This window comes from Mycteria americana, chromosome 1 (assembly GCF_035582795.1).
Source record: "Mycteria americana isolate JAX WOST 10 ecotype Jacksonville Zoo and Gardens chromosome 1, USCA_MyAme_1.0, whole genome shotgun sequence".
In the NCBI taxonomy this organism is placed as follows: Eukaryota; Metazoa; Chordata; class Aves; order Ciconiiformes; family Ciconiidae; genus Mycteria; species Mycteria americana.
This window is the reverse complement of record NC_134365.1, coordinates 74,535,011-74,552,121: the sequence shown is the minus strand read 5'-3', so window position 1 is coordinate 74,552,121 and position 17,111 is coordinate 74,535,011. Positions and strand designations below refer to the sequence as shown.

General features: G+C 42.8%; 1 protein-coding gene across 26 annotated transcripts in view; it reads right to left on the bottom strand.

Moving 5' to 3' along the window:
* The window catches only part of SOX5 (SRY-box transcription factor 5), a 723,931-nt gene that overhangs the window by 346,326 nt on the left and 360,494 nt on the right, over nucleotides 1-17,111 (bottom strand). For 2 of the 26 annotated variants that reach the window (XM_075506178.1, XM_075506183.1), the window contains exon 5: nucleotides 14,629-14,710. The exons of 22 other annotated variants lie outside the window; for them this stretch is intronic. The gene's annotated coding sequence lies outside the window, so the exon portion shown is untranslated. Of the gene's footprint in view, nucleotides 1-256; nucleotides 451-2,478; nucleotides 2,560-2,688; nucleotides 3,065-3,314; nucleotides 3,421-14,628; nucleotides 14,711-17,111 lie in introns of those variants that run through there. 2 more of the 26 variants (XM_075506101.1, XM_075506170.1) reach the window with 2 other exon arrangements.

The window sequence follows — 17,111 nt, the reverse complement described above, 5'->3', positions numbered from 1 at the left end:
TGGAGTCTTTGGGCTTCTTAGGAATTTTCACAATTTCTTTGAAAGATACAGTTTTCATTCCAAGACATAAAAATACTTCATGAAACTTTTTTTTTTTTTTTTTTTCATTTTAGGCCAGCTTTAATGGTAACTGCAGGGATTTTCAATTACTGTTATAAATCCAGAAAAGCAGTAAAGTTTTTCTTTTAAGGTCATTAAAAGTAACTTCCTTGTAAAAGAATCTATAATACTTTCACAAGGTGATCAGGAATCTTACCTAATTCGTTATTACTATGATGAGAAATTACACGAAGGAGTAAGGCCAAGAGTCTACCAATGTTACCTAAAAAGAAAGAACCTGGAAAGAGGTTCCAGAAGCTTGACAGAACTGGATCCCATGGAGCCGTATTTCACCTTTGCCTTTTTTTTTTTTCTTCTTTCTTATGAAATCTGTCTCCTTTGCTTTGATGCCTTTGATTGAAAAGTATTGTGTAAGTGACTCACGTTTGCGCAGCTCAGAAACACGAGTGCCAACAACAGCCAAAACATACAATTTGGTATATTTGCTTGCTGACTAAACACTTTTTCTTATATCTTTCTTTGCTTGGAGGGTAAATTGTTAGTTTCAAAGCTGGATGACTGCTTCAGTAAGTTGGTAGCAGGCTATTGGTACAGTGCGATAATTAAGGGATCTTAGTTCTTAAACAACGCTGATAAAACAGAAATCCCTCTCCTTTTTTTCTGGATTACCTTTAGAACTGAAATCAGAGCACGCTAAATGAATAATAATTTGCACTTTCTGTGAATGATAGAAGATTGAATCAAATTTTAACTAGACTCTATTTGTAAATCCCTCAGGATGACATAATTACTATTCAACACATACCTTAATTAGCTGTACACATCTATTTCATAGTATTTAACAGGTTGAAAACAGCTTTTATTGTCTGTTGAATGGATGTTCCATTCTTACCAAAATGAAAATAATCCTGAATTTCCTAAACTGGAAGAAAATTGCTCACAGAAGTCAAGAAAAGACCTACAAATTGCTGTCCCTATAATCAAATAGTTATCTTTTTTTTTAGCATTTTTAATTTTGTTTCAAATTCACTAATGGTACAAAGAATTGATAATGCACTGCTGTGAATTTTTGTTGCTGCTGCTTCTTTCCTTTTGATGAAAAAAAGATCATAGTTGCACTGTCTGGTGAAAAAAAATCTACTCAAACTTTTGCACAGAATTTGAAATGAATACGAGTCAAGTTGGGACACAATTTCTTTTTCCGGTTTCCATTACAGTATGACCTTACCTCTAGAAAGTACTATTGCTTTCATTGCTCCATCGTGGACCAGAAACAGGCTAAAATTTGGCAAGCCATACCTTCAGGTGAAACCAAAGAATTAGCATTTGAGACCTTGAGCCTCGTGTTGTGTAAAAGCAGGTACTTGCTCACACGCAAAGGCTGTTCTTAAAACTAACGGGCTCTGCAGAGCAACACGGCTCAGCTCATACGCTGCAGGCTCCCTTAGCAAAGGCTGGCCGCCCGTGCCATGAGCCGAGGCTCGCCGCTGAATTGCAAGCACAATCTTCCCTAAAATGTTTCGCTGCTTGATTTTGCTGACAACAAAAGCAAATGACAATGACAATGATTATGTGCAGACACATATGCATGTTGTATGTTTTCATTATTTTGTCATACTGCCCCAAGTGAGATTAAAACGTTACTCAAGTATTTATTTTATACTCTTTGCTTTCTGTTCTCCTTAAATTTTAATGCAAAAGACGGCTGGCTCTTCAGCACAACTTATTGTTCCTGGGGCCAAATCTAAATGAAGATGCTTGACACACGGGAAAATGATGGAGGCTGAGCCCAGGGGAGAGGGGAAGGTAGGACTAGAAATGCACTGGTCTCCCAGCCACCTTGGCTTCACTGGGACGAGAGAGACGCCAAGACCTCTGCAGCCACGGTAAGGGAGCACTGCCAGGACCCAGGACCTAAGAGCATGGGGAAAGGGAAAGACCATGCAGGATGAGGCATGCATCTGTGGGATAGGAGAAACTAAATGACTCGAGGAGAGGACTGATAGTCTGAAGGATATTTTAGGTACTGCCCCTCCCAACCACCCAGAAGTCATCAGACCAGTACTTAAAGTCATAAGATTTGCCATAAATAGTGATGCTTAGAAAAAAAATAAGACCCTAAACCACACACAAATTACTTCCGATGCATTTGAGATCCTTTTGTTTTTACCTTTCTCTTACTTCTTTAGGCTGCCCCCATATCACATTTTCAAGTTTTTCACTGCAATTCATTGGAGTAAGAATTTACTTTTACATAAGTGGAGGTAGAGATTCTCACACATTCATGTAATCTCAGAACGGGGCTTTACAAGACACATTACATGTTGTAAGCTTTATGATAAAATTGCAGGCATGGTGTTGGGAAACTAATCTGTTTCGTCACTGAAACAGAATCAAGTAAAATAAAAATAAACTTACTCAGTCAGGAATGCTTCTCATTTCATAGTTATGTTTCTTCCAGTGTGTATGGTGAAACTGTAAATGGCCAATCATGAAAAACTAAAAAGATAAGGATCACTCTTAAATATATAAATCCGACCCCATATCTTTCTCAGCAGATTTAGGGATGGAGAAAGGAAAAAGGGGGGGGGGGGGGGGGAGAGGTATTTATGCCAAGATGCTTTATACCTTACCAGCACCTTTCGTTGCACTTAAGTTTCAGCCTAGCCTTGCTCTGGTCTCAGCTATAGCAACATTCCCAACAAGAGAAGGTAACTGGGTTCCCAGCCTTTCTGGAAACTGTCCAGGTTAGAGCCAACACCTGCAAATCCACTGTAAGTATCAGAAACTTATTGGAAGCCAGCGCAGGTTGGGAGCAACAGGCTGCTCTGCTCCCATCACACGATCCTGCAAACAAACCAGGCTGCAATCTCCTGCGCCAGCATCTGTCCCTGAGCAGCCCGCAGGTTCCTCCCGGACAACACACCGCAGGAACCTCATCTTGAGGTGACAAAAAGATGGACCTCATGTTGCTGCACTGCATATCTATCTTCAAGTCATTACCCTGGAAAAGAGAAAAGCTATTTGTACTCTCCCCAGTAAACTTGCTCTTCTTGATTTTCCTAACATTACAATGAAACTTTCCTGCCTGTCGTTTCAGTCACGTGTTTTGTTTTGGAAAAACTGCAAATCGCGGGGAGCAGAAACGCTGCCATATGTAATTACTGCGTAGCATTAGAATAGTGCTGGATACTCTCTAATTACATAGAGTACTGTTGATATGCATATTAAAAAAAATCATATTGATTACTTACATATTGTACTGGAAAGAGAAGTAGTTTGAGCTCAGCCGGCTACCCAGGAAAAACTACAGGAGGCCAAAGAAGGATTTACAATTCTTTTCCGCTTAAATGACATCATCTGTGAGAAAACATGCATTTTGATGGAGTACATTACAGAAGAACATTGTGAGGGTAAAAAAAACATGATAGGAGATCTAGGCAGCAAAAACATGTGATTTGGAGCATCATAAAAAGGATGGTAGTACCAGCTCACGTGGATCACCCGTTATGGTCAGTCTCTAACTGAATCCTACTGTCTTATAATACTCATGCTATATTATTTATTAGTTGCATTATATATTATTTGCATTGCAGTATCCCCAGCAAGGCCTCCAGGAAACCCCACAGGAGTATTTTCATGTTTGGCTGATTAGTTTTGCATCTGCATAAAAATATTTGCCTTGTTGCCTGAAACCTTGACTTCAGTGCGGAAATGCACAAAAAGCAGGAAATAAATTTGATCTTTATGCTTTCCATCTCCGAGTTAATAAAATGTTTAAATAATTAACTTATAATAATTAAAGATGAAGTTAATAATATGAAGAATGTCTTAAAGTTACAGCGTGTCAAATTTCTGAAAGCACTTCTGTCTAAGTCCTGCCAAAACTCCAAGCAACTGAAAACTTGTTGAGTGGAGAGCATGGGCACCTCAGCCATCAATAGCCATTTCAAATTTGACTTAATATCTCTGTGGACTACATGACAATAAAAATCAGCTAGGATGTGCACGGCTGTGATTTCACCATGAAGGCAATAGCACTTACATGTGAAACTCATTCTGTGGGTAACACGTGGGAGAAAAAAAAAAAAATTATGTGTGCCTCCAGAAGAAAGAAAACTTGACAAAAACATCAAGTTTGCAATGTTGGTTTTTCTAATCATGAATTATTGTAAGTGGAGATATTGTCTCTACGTACTGCATGTTGGCACAACCACAGCTCATTCTTGTGTAAATAATGTGGGATAGCATTATACAAATTGCAAATATGGCACTTAATTTTATTAAAGAAAACAACTGATGCAATAGCAGCTACGGCAAAATTGGGATGGTAAATAGGTTAATTTTTATCAAACTTTTCCTTGGGCCTTTCTGACAGTCAGTAAAGATAATTTATGGAAGCCATACACTCGGTGACTCTGCCTACGCTAGTTATGTTGATCCAACCAATTTCAACAGGGTCGAAGGAGACTCTACAATCCTACAGTAGGACAGGCAGATACAACTAAGTCAGCTAAGTGATATGGCTTTATTGTTTCCCCTGAGGGAATCTGAAAGAAGAATTCCTGGACTTTGATTAATTTAGACCTGGAATAACAAGATCATTGGATGAAGAAGTCAGTCAAAAATGGAAGAAATAATGGAATAGATTAATTCTTACCAGCCATTTGCTTTGGTGAGCTTGAGCTGACAGACATTACCCTATTCTCAAAAAATTATAAAAGCTCCAAGTGGGAGTTGCCACGCAGTGGGAAAAAGTGAACGGCATATTTGGGATCTGGTAGGCAGAATATATCTGAAAAAAAATTTGGTCCTAACTGCCGAAGTACAGCAGATCCGTGCCCTGATTAGCTTACATTCATCCAAACCTTCTTCTGTGCCCTTCTGTGCTTAGATTAGGCTGTGCACACAACCTATTTTCTATTTATGAAACATCTGCTACACTTCGAGATTGTGAGCAAGAACATTTCCAGGCTCCAAAGCAGGATGAGATTACAGACTGGCAAACTGAGCTGGATAAAACAAGGCTGGAGCCACAAGATTGAGGTTCAACTCAGATTATTTAAAATTCAAAAAATGTCTCTATTTCGCTTTAACATAAGTGATTTCCCACGTTTATACCTCCTTGCAGTTTCCAGAAGGAAGGGAAACAGAGTGCTTAATTAGTAAAAGTTCATCTAGTGCTGTTCTCTCACATGACCAGAGTGCCAAATCTTGTGGATATCATGTGTAGTGCCATAATTAAACCTTCATCCCTGATTATTCAGAGCTCGGAGAGTCATCTAAGCCTTGTCATCCGGACATGGTAATGTTCTCTTACCACTGGAACGAAGAGGGGAGTCCGGGAAGAAAGCGGACGTCCAAGCACAGATGATGCCAGTACGAAAACCGCCCACCTTGTGGGAAGAGTTCAGGGACCGAGAGGGGAAAGAAGCTGCAGCGCTGCTGAAGCAGGAGGAGACGGTGGGTCGGCCGCGCAGGATCCCCCTGGAGATGACCAGTTCAAAGCCTCCCAGGAAGGGGGGGCTCTTTTTTTCCTAAGGAACAACTAGCGACGTTTGTGGTAACGTCTGCAGTAAAATTAACACTGGTTCCCGTGAAAATCACCTATGTGGACAGCAGGACCACAATTTGGTCTGCAGCAGTGACAGCCACTACAAATGGAAGATCTATTTAATTTTTTTTTTTTTTTTAATAGCAACAGGCAGAAGGTTAAACATCTGACTAAGATGACAACCTCAGGGCTGACTGACAGGACCACAGAGCTCTTCTTACCTTCCTGCCGGACTTGGCTTCACTGACTGCATCGCATACTCCCTGGCAAAGTACACGTGAACTACGGAGCTGCTGCTGCTGCTATCGAACTGCCAGTTCAACAGCCCCACCGAGACTCTGCGAGCCCACAAGCTCACAAAAAAAACCCAGCTCAAATTCACAAGCTGGCCAGAAAGACGGTGGTTTACCAGTTTGATTATCCAAATACTTTCAGCTGGGTTCAGTGCAATAATAGTTCACTGACAGCCTGAAAAAAAAAATTAAAAAACAAATACATCCCTCTCTACTTGGCCACGATTGAGGGTTTTTTCCTTCCTTGGAGGAGGCTGCAAGACAAGGAATGCCATTCAGCTAATAGGGACTGGCTGCATCAAAAAGCAGCCAGGATTTCTCCCTCTCCCCATTCTTCCCCTCCCCAACACAATAGACCTGAAAACAAAAGACAGATTATTAGGTTTAAGTATGTAGCCCATTCTCCACATACCCCTTCCCCCTCCTCCCACCCCTTCTTCAGCACATCTGGTAACCATGTGTGGCAAGTGCTAATGAAGACTTTCCTGAGCGAGCTACAATTAGTTCCGACTGCTGTTCGCCTCTCTCGGCTGCACCGAGGATAAAAACCAAGACAAAACAAAACAAAATCTTCCCTTCACTGTTCCTGAAACCTCCTCCTGCCCCTGGGATTCCCCCTCCTCATCATGCTGCTGAAATTCAAACAAAAAAAGTGTAAGCAAATACTTTAAGGCTCTCTTCCGCCCGATTTTTTTCTTTTTTTTTTTTTTTTTTAAATCAGCATTTTATTCATTTTGATTGAACACGACAGGCAGGCAACAGTGTTTCTATGATCCTGTCTACAATAGAGAATTGTTAAACAGATGTCCATTTTTTTTTTCCCTTCTAGCCTGGCAATATTATACACATAGCAGTTTTATCTGCTTGAGCAGATCAAATTTGTTTGTGTGTGTGTGTGCGCGCGCGAGCGTGTGTGTTGCCATTTGGAGTGATCAGAATAAGCTGCGCAGAGGCAAGATGTATTGTGCACAATTAAGCCCATCTCCAGACCGCACATTTTTGTTTACTCCGTCTCTTCTCCTCTCCCCAATCAAGCTACTAATAGAGCTGTTTCAAGTTTCTACAAGGACCACATTCACTGCTGGTCTCCACATGAAACAGAATGCCAAACCCCAGCCTCTCCCCAAGATCTAAGCGCCAGCCTCCCCGTCCTCCTTTACATTTCTCTCTGAGACCACCGTGGCCCTCACCTCCGAAATTCCTAATGATTCCCCCTAGTAGACACTCTCGGCGCAACGTAAGATTTCAGCGTGAGACTTTCCATATTCTTTGTCACTTCCCTCAGCTGTGTCACGCAACGTGATTGCCACTGACCAACCCCTACTTGAAAGTATGTTCCTGCTAAACAAACAATCCGGATAATTGCTGTAGAAGTGATGATATCTGCATACATCATATTTCAATTATACCTTATTCATGCAAAAAATGGCTATGACCCTCCTACGCCTTTTGAACAGCGCTGTATATTGAAATGCAAAAAACTAAGTTCTAAAAGCAGAACAAAAGCAAAACTGATTCTTTAAAAGGAGTTATTCTCTTAAAATACACACGTATCTACTTGCCAAATGATTTCTCAGAGAAGATGATAGGCTGGAGTAATGCAGGGAGGGAGGAACAAAAGGGGTTTTAATCATGGTTCGGATTAAAGAGTTGTATAACAATTGCTCTCCCTCCAGGCATATATACTGTACAGCTCACTGTAAATGATCGACGTTTAAAGAAACAAAGTGCACCACGAAGCATTTAACATAAAGACTGCTGCATATACATTAACACTTTATTAATCAAAAGACACTGGGCATCTTTCTCACTCGTGATACCAGAAAACAGCATATATGCACACATAACCAAGAGCCAAAGCCAGGCAGGAATGTAGCTTCTCCCTTACCCCAATTTTAAGTAGATAAACCCCACCAAAAAAAAAGGGGGGAAAAAAAAGCACAAGACTCTCTCTGATTTGTCTGCCTTTTATTTTTGAGGGCTTCTTTTCAGACAAAAAAAATATTGCTTCGTCTCCACATAGTCTTGTTTTCCTCCACACCAAGCAGGGAGTAGAGCAAAGCTGTTGCACTCCTAGCAATATTTTTCTATAAAACATAAATTTTACACTTTGAAAAAAAGGCTAATTTTACTGGTAATGAATACCAGTAATAACTTAATGAGTCACCGCAGTACACACTTTAAGGAGGAGCTGGTGCTAATGCGTGAATAATTATTGACACAATTAAGTGCCCAACACTGGGCCTGTTAAACTGCTTCTGGCACGTGAGGGCTCCTTAATGGCTCCGCGGTATCGTACAATGACCCTAAAAGGTTTTAAAGCGCAGAGAGCTCCCCTCTGCTACCGCAAGGGATCCTCGGATCTCAAATCCGTTCCCCGCTAGATAACGTTGAATTGTCGAGGATTTACATCCCATGTGGGGTTTCACCCCGTTGCCAGGCTGAATAATTAGCTATTTACCGATTCAGTAAACAGTAAGCTCACCCTTTGACCTGCCTTGGTATAGACTGTCTGGTCCGTAACCCTGCCGGGGGCTTCCGCCCGCCTAATGGTCTCTCTGTGAGCCCGGGCTGCTGCTGGAAACCGGCTGCTCCCAAGCGCAGGACCCCAGCGCCACGCCGGCCATCGAATCCTTAACTTAGTGGCTGGGGGGGAATTGATCTCCAGCTCACCTACGCAAAACCGCTTGAAATCGAGAAAGAGTACCGGCACCAAAAAAGTCACCGAGTGAAACTTCTCCAAGCTGTTTCGTCATGCTGCGTGTCTAACCGACCCCACCACATGTGCGTACCCACCCCGAGACACTCGAGCCCCCTCATTCCCCATTGCACACACTCAGCCCCCTCTCACCACTGTTAAAAGGCTTCCCCCTCTCTCTATTTTACAACGTGTGCGAACATATAGACATCCCAATTAAACACAAACCAAATCTCGGGCCCCTCTGTGCATACCATGCTTATCTCTGACAAGTCCAGCAGAATCACTGGAGCTATTTGCGAGGCAACATTATCATTGGGAGAGCCGTAAAAAAGTAACCTCTGGTGAATAACTTTCTACCATGTTTCACAAGAAGGGTGCTCGTGTCCTCCGAACGAACGGGGCTGTCTCTTTAAGTCAAAACGCCCTGCCAAGACGCCTCATCAGTTAGCTGGAGCAACACATGCACGCACACAAAAATTGACCTTTTTTTCTGTCATCCTGAACTCCCCCTGACCTTCCCCAAGCTACTCCAGCATGCATAGGTCCATTAGATAGATGGACAGATAGACAGATAGGCAAGCAGACAGACAGATCATAATATTTTGTGTTAAAACCTGCACCAGCCCAAGTACTGCACCTACAGCATTATCACCGAGGGAGTTCCCAGTCTGGAGTTAATAAGAGCACGTTTGAGCGTGTAACACCGTGGTCGAACGCTGGCTGCGAGGCAGCTATCGTGCCTGAGAGAGACACGAAAGGAGACAAGAGGGATCCTCTGGGATAGCACAGCATTGCCCTCCTGGTCCTCCCAACGTGAGCACGCCATTAACGGGAGCGGAGGCAGCAAGAACAATGACAAGGAAGTGGACAATTAAGTGAGTTATAATCAAATTCTGCACACAGCTACCCTGTGAAAGACTGCGTGGCAAACAGCTGGCTAGTCACCACAGCGTGCGAGTCTCCTGCACTCCAGAGCTGCTCCAATGGACGGTGGTGGAACGCCATGCCACGAGGAGGAAGGACAGACAGACAGGCTAGACAGACAATGTCCACAATGGGCGGCTGGAGAACCCTCCCTCCTCCTGCCACGGTTTTCCTGTCTGGCCCTAGCAAAGCACTCGATCGCTCTGCGTTTTCTCATCTGCGAAATGCAAATAAAGATGCTACCATCTTTGTAGGGCGTCGTAGGCACGTATTCACTTTAAACCCACATGTAGTACTGTACGTAACAAACAAGAACAGGAAAACCTGACTGACCTGAAAAATACATATTCTGAATTAGAAACTACCGTAGACTCAGTCTAATACTTCTCCCACAAAAGAAGGCTTGGGAGGGAGATATTTATTCAAAAACTAAATAGCTTCATTAATTTCCATTCATCAGATAACTGGAGATTATAAACCCCCAGCCCTTGTTCCTGACGGACAGCACAGGCCAATATCCAGCTTACTGGGACCTGGAGCACAGGTACAGGTTGACCGTGTCCCAGGTGGTGACATTTTCCCACAACCTGAGGCCTTATCGGAAACACCAGAAAGTTGGAAAGAGGATTGCCAGCACGCATGACGAACTTCTAAAGAAATCAAGATTTATTGGGGGCCACAGATGGATAAGGTGGACCTTGCAAGAGCTTAGCGGTTCATGCACCCCCTGGGAGAGGAGCAGCCCCCTCACTGCTCCATCAGCTGTGCATCAGGCAGGCACCGGGTACTCCATGTAACTACACCTGGGGGCAGCAACCAGGGAAGAGACCCTGTTCCCCTCAACTTAGCAGCCAGGCACCTACAAGTCTGGGTTTTATAGACACCGAATTCCTTTCAAGGATTTGGTGTCTATTTAGTTACGCTCATAAAGGCAGTGAGTCAGAAATAAACCTAAGGACCTTCAGGCCATAGTCAGGGTATGGCCACAAATCATCTTCCCACCAAAAGAGGTCCTACAGTGCACTGCACAGTGGCAATACAATGCACCTTCAAAAGTACTTCTGCTTGTCCAGAAAAAAAAAAAAAAGCTGCATGAGCTATTTGAGGAAAAAATCTAGGGTTTTATTTGTTTAAAGGCAAAAAGTTACTGAGTGGCAAAGCAGTAGTGGGCTTTGTCACTTGGAAATCAATGAGCTGCCAGTCAGAGTTTCACTTGTAGCTATATCATGCCAGCTTAATGGTACCAGCACCTTCATAAATGGCTCGTGACCTCTTGCCCTACCTTGCAGCAGAAGACAGCTGCTCTAACAAGAGCAGTCCTGCAAAGCCAGCTTGGGAGAGTTTGTGTGGTTGCATTAGAGCAGAATTTTACCACCACGCCACTGCGCTGCCGTGTGGCCAGCACTGCTGAGACCCAGTCCTAGGAAACTTCCAGGCTGCCTTTTCTTTTCTGTAACAAATCAAACGTGCAGCAAAATATTGCCACATCCCATGAGTATATTGACACAATTGGGACTTCAACCCCAATTTTGCTTTGCGTTTTTCAAATGGCTTTATTTGTCTTAAGATAAAGCGCATGTACTTTACCAATATGCTTAGGCCCTGATCCAGGGACCAGCCATGTCGTGGAAGTAGAGTCAGTGAATATACTGGGCACTGGGTCCCCTGAGGACGGGGCCCCTCCTCAGGTGCTGACCTGTGGCTCAGCTGCAACAGGAGCCAGAGAACCCTAAGACATTTGCAGGATTAGTCCCCCTAAAAAAAAGAAAGAGACGCTGAATTTTTTATGACTTGCAGTGCTAAACGTATGTTTTGAAGTCAGCTTGTGTGAAAACTGCAGGGAAAAGGAATCAAACTTTAGGCTGTTGGTCATAGGTTTTTATAACGTGGAGCAGAAAAAAACAGACATTGTGTTTGCATTCTATTTCTGGGCCTTTTAAGCTGTAACAGCATGAGTGGTATTTGCATCAGGAGTTACCATATATCATTGCAAGCAACATATGCATAGATGGAAAAAAGATGACGGCAGCAGCAGGTTCGGTGAAATCTCAGGATCTCTCTGTGATAGGGACCTGCTAAAGGTTTGGTTTTATTTAGCGTAGCTTAAAATGTCATTGGCATATGTGTTTCTCAATTAACACCAATTTAATACACTCCAGAAGTGTTCTATTCTGAGAGCAGGCTTCAGAGTTTACAAAGGATCTAACCTGACATTTCAGTACAGGATATCCAGCCCCATTTACAATCAGGAAAGCACATTATGAAGGCTAGATTTTTTTCTTTGACATTGTGTAACGTTGCCTCTAATGATAAATACAAAAGTCAGAAAATCCTAGCGAATGGTGCTGTAGTATGGAAATTATGAGTCCCTCCAACCTCTGTGAGTCACTCATATCCCCAGATGAAATGGTGCCTTGCAGCAAACGCAGAGATTCAGCAAGTGGATGGTTGATTTTCCATCTCAGTGCCTCACCAATGCCGTACATTTTGCTAAACAACTTCTCAATTGATAAACTGCAACTCACCAATAGAATAGATTATATATATATATATATATGAAAAAAACCCAGAACAAAAAAACCCAAACAAAATGAGAAGTAGCCAACAATCCTGAAAACCCTGGGCTTTCTGTCAAAAATCTGAAGAGAGAAAGATTTACTGGTGATGGCTTCCTAAATGATAAATACAGATGTCCAACAGGATCCCAGAAAGCAACTACTGAAAAGCTAAAGGATTATTTATTAACCAAAAGGATGAATAAAGAATAGGCAAGTATCATTTCATATGAACTTTACACAGACTATATGAATGTCTACAATCTATTTAAAAAGAGCACCCAGCATTATTAATATTGATTTTTGAATATACAACTAATTAGCTATAATGAGCCAAATTCAGCCCTGGTGAAACCAGTAACTTCAGAGAAGCTGTACGCGACAGAAATATCTCTCTTCAGAGCTAGTGAAGTGTTTATTCTGAAATCAATAACAACAGAGTGTACATTCAAAAAACGTTGGGAAAAAAGGTTAAAGTCAAGCATTTCAAAGTTAGGAAATACTGGTATTAAATTTGCCCATTAATTCTGTCCTGTTATGTGTCCATCCTCCGCACTGAAGAGGGAAAACTAGCCCAGGTTCTTGCAGTTCAAAAGTGTATCACAGGGCATTCACACAAGAGGGCAGAAGTGTGATTGGAGGGACAACCTGAATTTGGCCTTAATTGTCAATGTTTGGCTTTGCAATTTGCTTTAAACGTTGTTTTTGCATGAACTTTCCTCCTTTTCGGGGGCGGGGGGGGGGGGGGGAGATAAAAACTAATTATATTACATACAACTGCTGAAACTTTCCCAATCACACCTCCCTGGCAAGGTTTAGCCTCTGCCCCTCTGCACGGAAGTCTACCATTTAAGCTTCAGGGTACGAGCTGGAGTCTGCAGAAAAGAAGGTACGGTCTGGTCTGTAGCCAGGAGACCTCACCACTTTTTCCCATTTCCCACCTACATTGCTGGGGAAACTTCAGCCAATGCTAGCCTGGGGAGGGAGAAGAAGGGGAAATGGGATGTCCAGGGAGGAGGTTGGGAGAGCACGTGCTCCCAGTCCTGCTACAGCTGCTCTGGCAGGTCCAAGGGTGCCTAGTTCGGTATGCGCTGCAGGAGCGGCGGTGGTTTGGTACCAGCTGAGATCAGCTCCTTGTAACACCCCTGTTTGGCTGATGTTGTGACACTGTGACATGCTTCCCAGACAATGGCAATGAAAGTGAAATGGTGACTTTCATAGGCTTGTATCATCACCAGGTTTGAAGAGAGCCTCGTGGCATGACAAAATTGTACTTCTGAAACCTGGAATTTTTTTCACTAATAAATTTTAAAGAATGCCGAAGACAGAGCAAACATTAAAGCTTTTTGATCCAACAGGATCTTTTAAAATTCACTGAGGCAAACTAAATGCAGGGGACTGCTACTGTCTCTTGCAATAAATAATTTGGAAGAATCTTTCTTTGTAACATTCTCACCTACACACTGTCTAGAGCATGTGTTTGTATATACCCATATATATAAACACATCCTTGAATACACACAGTTGCAAAGACTTCATCCTGAGCACGACTTGCCAGGAAACTTAGAAAATTCTGATATATAACAAGTTAATATTTTAACAGATGTGCATATTCAAAATGAGAATTTAATCCTGAATTTGACCATGAATGCATGTTCAACTCTGCTATAGGGAACACTGAAATTCAAAATCATTATCCGTGATCTTTCTTCTTCTTTAAATCAGAGGAAATCTTGTACTTCAGATTCTTCAATTCCTGGTTCCAGTGCAAGCCTAGAGTTTCTCATGTTTGGTCCTTTGAAAACCGAACTGAAAAGACAAAACTCACCAGGCGCCCAGGAGGGTATTCCTACCACCCAACTTCATGCATCTAACTGTTCATAGAGTCAACAGAGGTTCCTAGCATGGCTGCTCTGAAGCCCCCTTTGGGAACCTGCCTGTCTCTACTGACTGTACAGGTGGCTTTGGCTCCTAATTTAGGTACCTAATTTAGATGAGGTTGTATGGTGTGATAATTTCGTCCTCAAGCGCTCTGTAGCACACATATATATACATGCTAGTCAGCCACAAACTAACTCCATCCCAGATGAGTGGGGTCTGAGTTAAATTCAGGTTTTAGCAAAAAATGGACCTAAGTAAGTGCAGATCTAGATGCCCTCAAGCTCTAAGAATCAAAGATCCTATTCTAGATGCAAATTTCTCTGACCTACCTATAGCTTTGGCTGGAAATTTGGATTATTCTTTTCCTAAAAGAAGCTATAAACCCATTGTCCAAAGGTTCCTTATTTGTTTTATTCCAATGATATGGTAATGTTAACATCCCCATTTTTAAGCATTCAGTTATCATGACTGAACCTTTTTTACACTATACTTCATAAGTGTCAGGACTTTACAGAAGTACAAATACCATGCCCGGCATTAGCATATCACTCCCCGTTAAAGCATTACCTCCCTTCCTTCTCCCCCCTCCAGCTCACAACACACAGCGGTGGGAAATGAGCAGGCAACTACATCCTGTTAAAGCTGCAAAGAAAATCCTACCAGCACAATGCAGTTATCACGTTGAACCAGGCAAAGGGCGTGCCTCAGTGCAAGTTCTCCATCTGTGCTGGATGTACAGCACCTGAAAGGGTTAAGAGAGTGAGGAGAGCTTTCAGAAATACCTAGAAACAAGGATACCTGCAGGGTGTGCTCAGTTTGTTTTGAAGATGTGTTGTTCTAACACAGTGGTTCACTGGTTGAATATATTGTTATTTGATATCCTGCTAGACAACTCTGTGGCTGGAGTTTTGTGTCAGATCAGTTAAGCTTTCCATCAGGATGTTCACTTCCATGATGATCAAACCCTGGGCTTGTCGGCACAGGCAAGCCCACACGGTGGGACTGCATGCGCGCAAGCCCGGCTGCGTGCCCCCTTCCTGGGCTGCCGAGGCGAGGGGCAGCTCCATCGGCACCCCTGGGAGCACACCGTGCCCCGTGGGGCAGGCTCACTGCCTCCGCAGCGGAGAACGGAGCACAGAGACTCGTCCGCTACACGTTCACACACTGCTTCTCCTTACTTCTAGCCTAAGTTACTCCTTTTGTGTAGCCCTTTCCTTTTGTGTCCTTTCATGCCGCCTTCTGGGGGCTTTAATTTTTTATTGTTTGTTTTTTTTTTAATCAGAAGACAGGTGCATAATATGCCCTCCTCAAATCAACACCTAACCTCCTTCTAGGAGGACAGGAGAAGGAGCTTCATCCTGCCGGTCTCCTCTGCACCCATTTGACTTGACTCCTGAAAATGGACAAATTCTCCCAGAGTGCTTCACAAATCTCCCCCCTCTGTACTGAATTCATCCAAACACATTTCGTGATTGATAGAAAATTTTGCCTCTCCAGTATGCTGTCAAGATCCATTTTGAACTCTCAGCACGTATAACTGAGGTGCTTAAATATTATCTTTGTCCATAGTAAAACTGACTGCTCTTTGCTTCCTGCCTCTTCACCACAAAGGACTTTTCTTCACCTCCTTAAAGTAACCGCATTTTCCTAATGGCCTCCTGTGAGGGACTTCATACAAAGCATTTCAGCACTTAAATAAATCATATTGCCAGTTGTTCCCTGACCACTACGTTGCGAACTCTTCCTAAGGAGGAGGAAGAACAATCTAATTAGTTAATCTTTGCACAGTACTTTTCATCTCCAAAGTGCTATGTCTGTTTAAACATTCTTACACCACCTGGCGCATTGCTTTCAGCTCAGTCTCCCAAACTGATCAGGATCCAACACTGGCCCCCATGGGAACCATTCCAAGGAGCCCCGGCCGCCACCCTCGCTTTCTGCCTTGTTGGGATGCTCCTCAGATGACATCACTCTCCACACACACATCGGTATCCTTCCCAGAAAGAAAATCCAAAAAACCCTCCAAATCCTAACTGTAGTTTGGCTACCACAGACCTTTTTCGAGAAATAAACACACACTCAAAACCCTCACTGGTTTGGGGCCTGATCCTGAACCCTTTACCCATATGCTCATTAATATTCACTTGCACCAGCAGTGCTGCATTAACGGCTGACTGTTGGGATAAGGGAATCACAGTACAAAACATACGTGATTTTGAAATTTTCACTGCTATGCAAACCAGCTGGAGAGTTACTAAAATACAACAAAAGTAGCAACAACTTCTAATCAGCGCGTCTCCTCGGGTCTGGAAGGGAGTTTGGTGCAGAAACAAGTCAGTCAGAGTAAGATCAGCTCTCTAATTTACAACACAAAGCATCAATTAAATAAATTAATCAAAGGACAATTAATATCTTGTACAGTAGCAGGCAATTCAGACCCCGCTTGTGCCACACATGCGATGGGTTTGGAAGCTGGCTAGACCCCACGTCGTGCGGTTTTTATTGCCGAGGAGCTGGTATTATTTCTCTTTCATCCAATGCCTTTGCTTTTTGTTTTCTGTTTTTAAGCAAGGGTTGCGGTTGTTTCTAACCCATATGTCTCTAGTTTTGAGCCGCGTGGTTTGCCCCCTCTGTCTCTCATCATTGCTTTTGGCCCAGTTTCTTGACAGGAAATGCGAGATTTATTTTATCTGGCCTGAACTACATTGTTCCTTCCTGACTACTGGTGTTACTTCACTCCAAATAACACGGCTTTGCGCTTACTGCCTGCACAAGGTCAAAGCCTGAGGGGAACAGGCATATTTAAGAGTAACGGTGAGAGAAGGGGATAAGGCTTCAGGGCAAGAAAAGAGAATAAAAGGCAGAGGGGAGAGGGAGAAATGGTAAGAAATGAAGAAGTGATGTAAAAAGTTTTGGTTTGGAGGAGATCCCCTATTTTCCTTCAGCCAGAAATAAGCTGAACTGCTGCTACAGAATAACTCTTGGATAGGGATTCAAGCCAAGATAGTAATGCTAATGTTATCAATTGAAGCAGGACATTGCCAGGTAATTTAGATCATAAATTCAAGGAGAAAAACAGTTACCAAAATTGATACAAGAATTTTAAAAATGTTGCTGAAGATTCTCAGTCTTTCTCTGGCCGC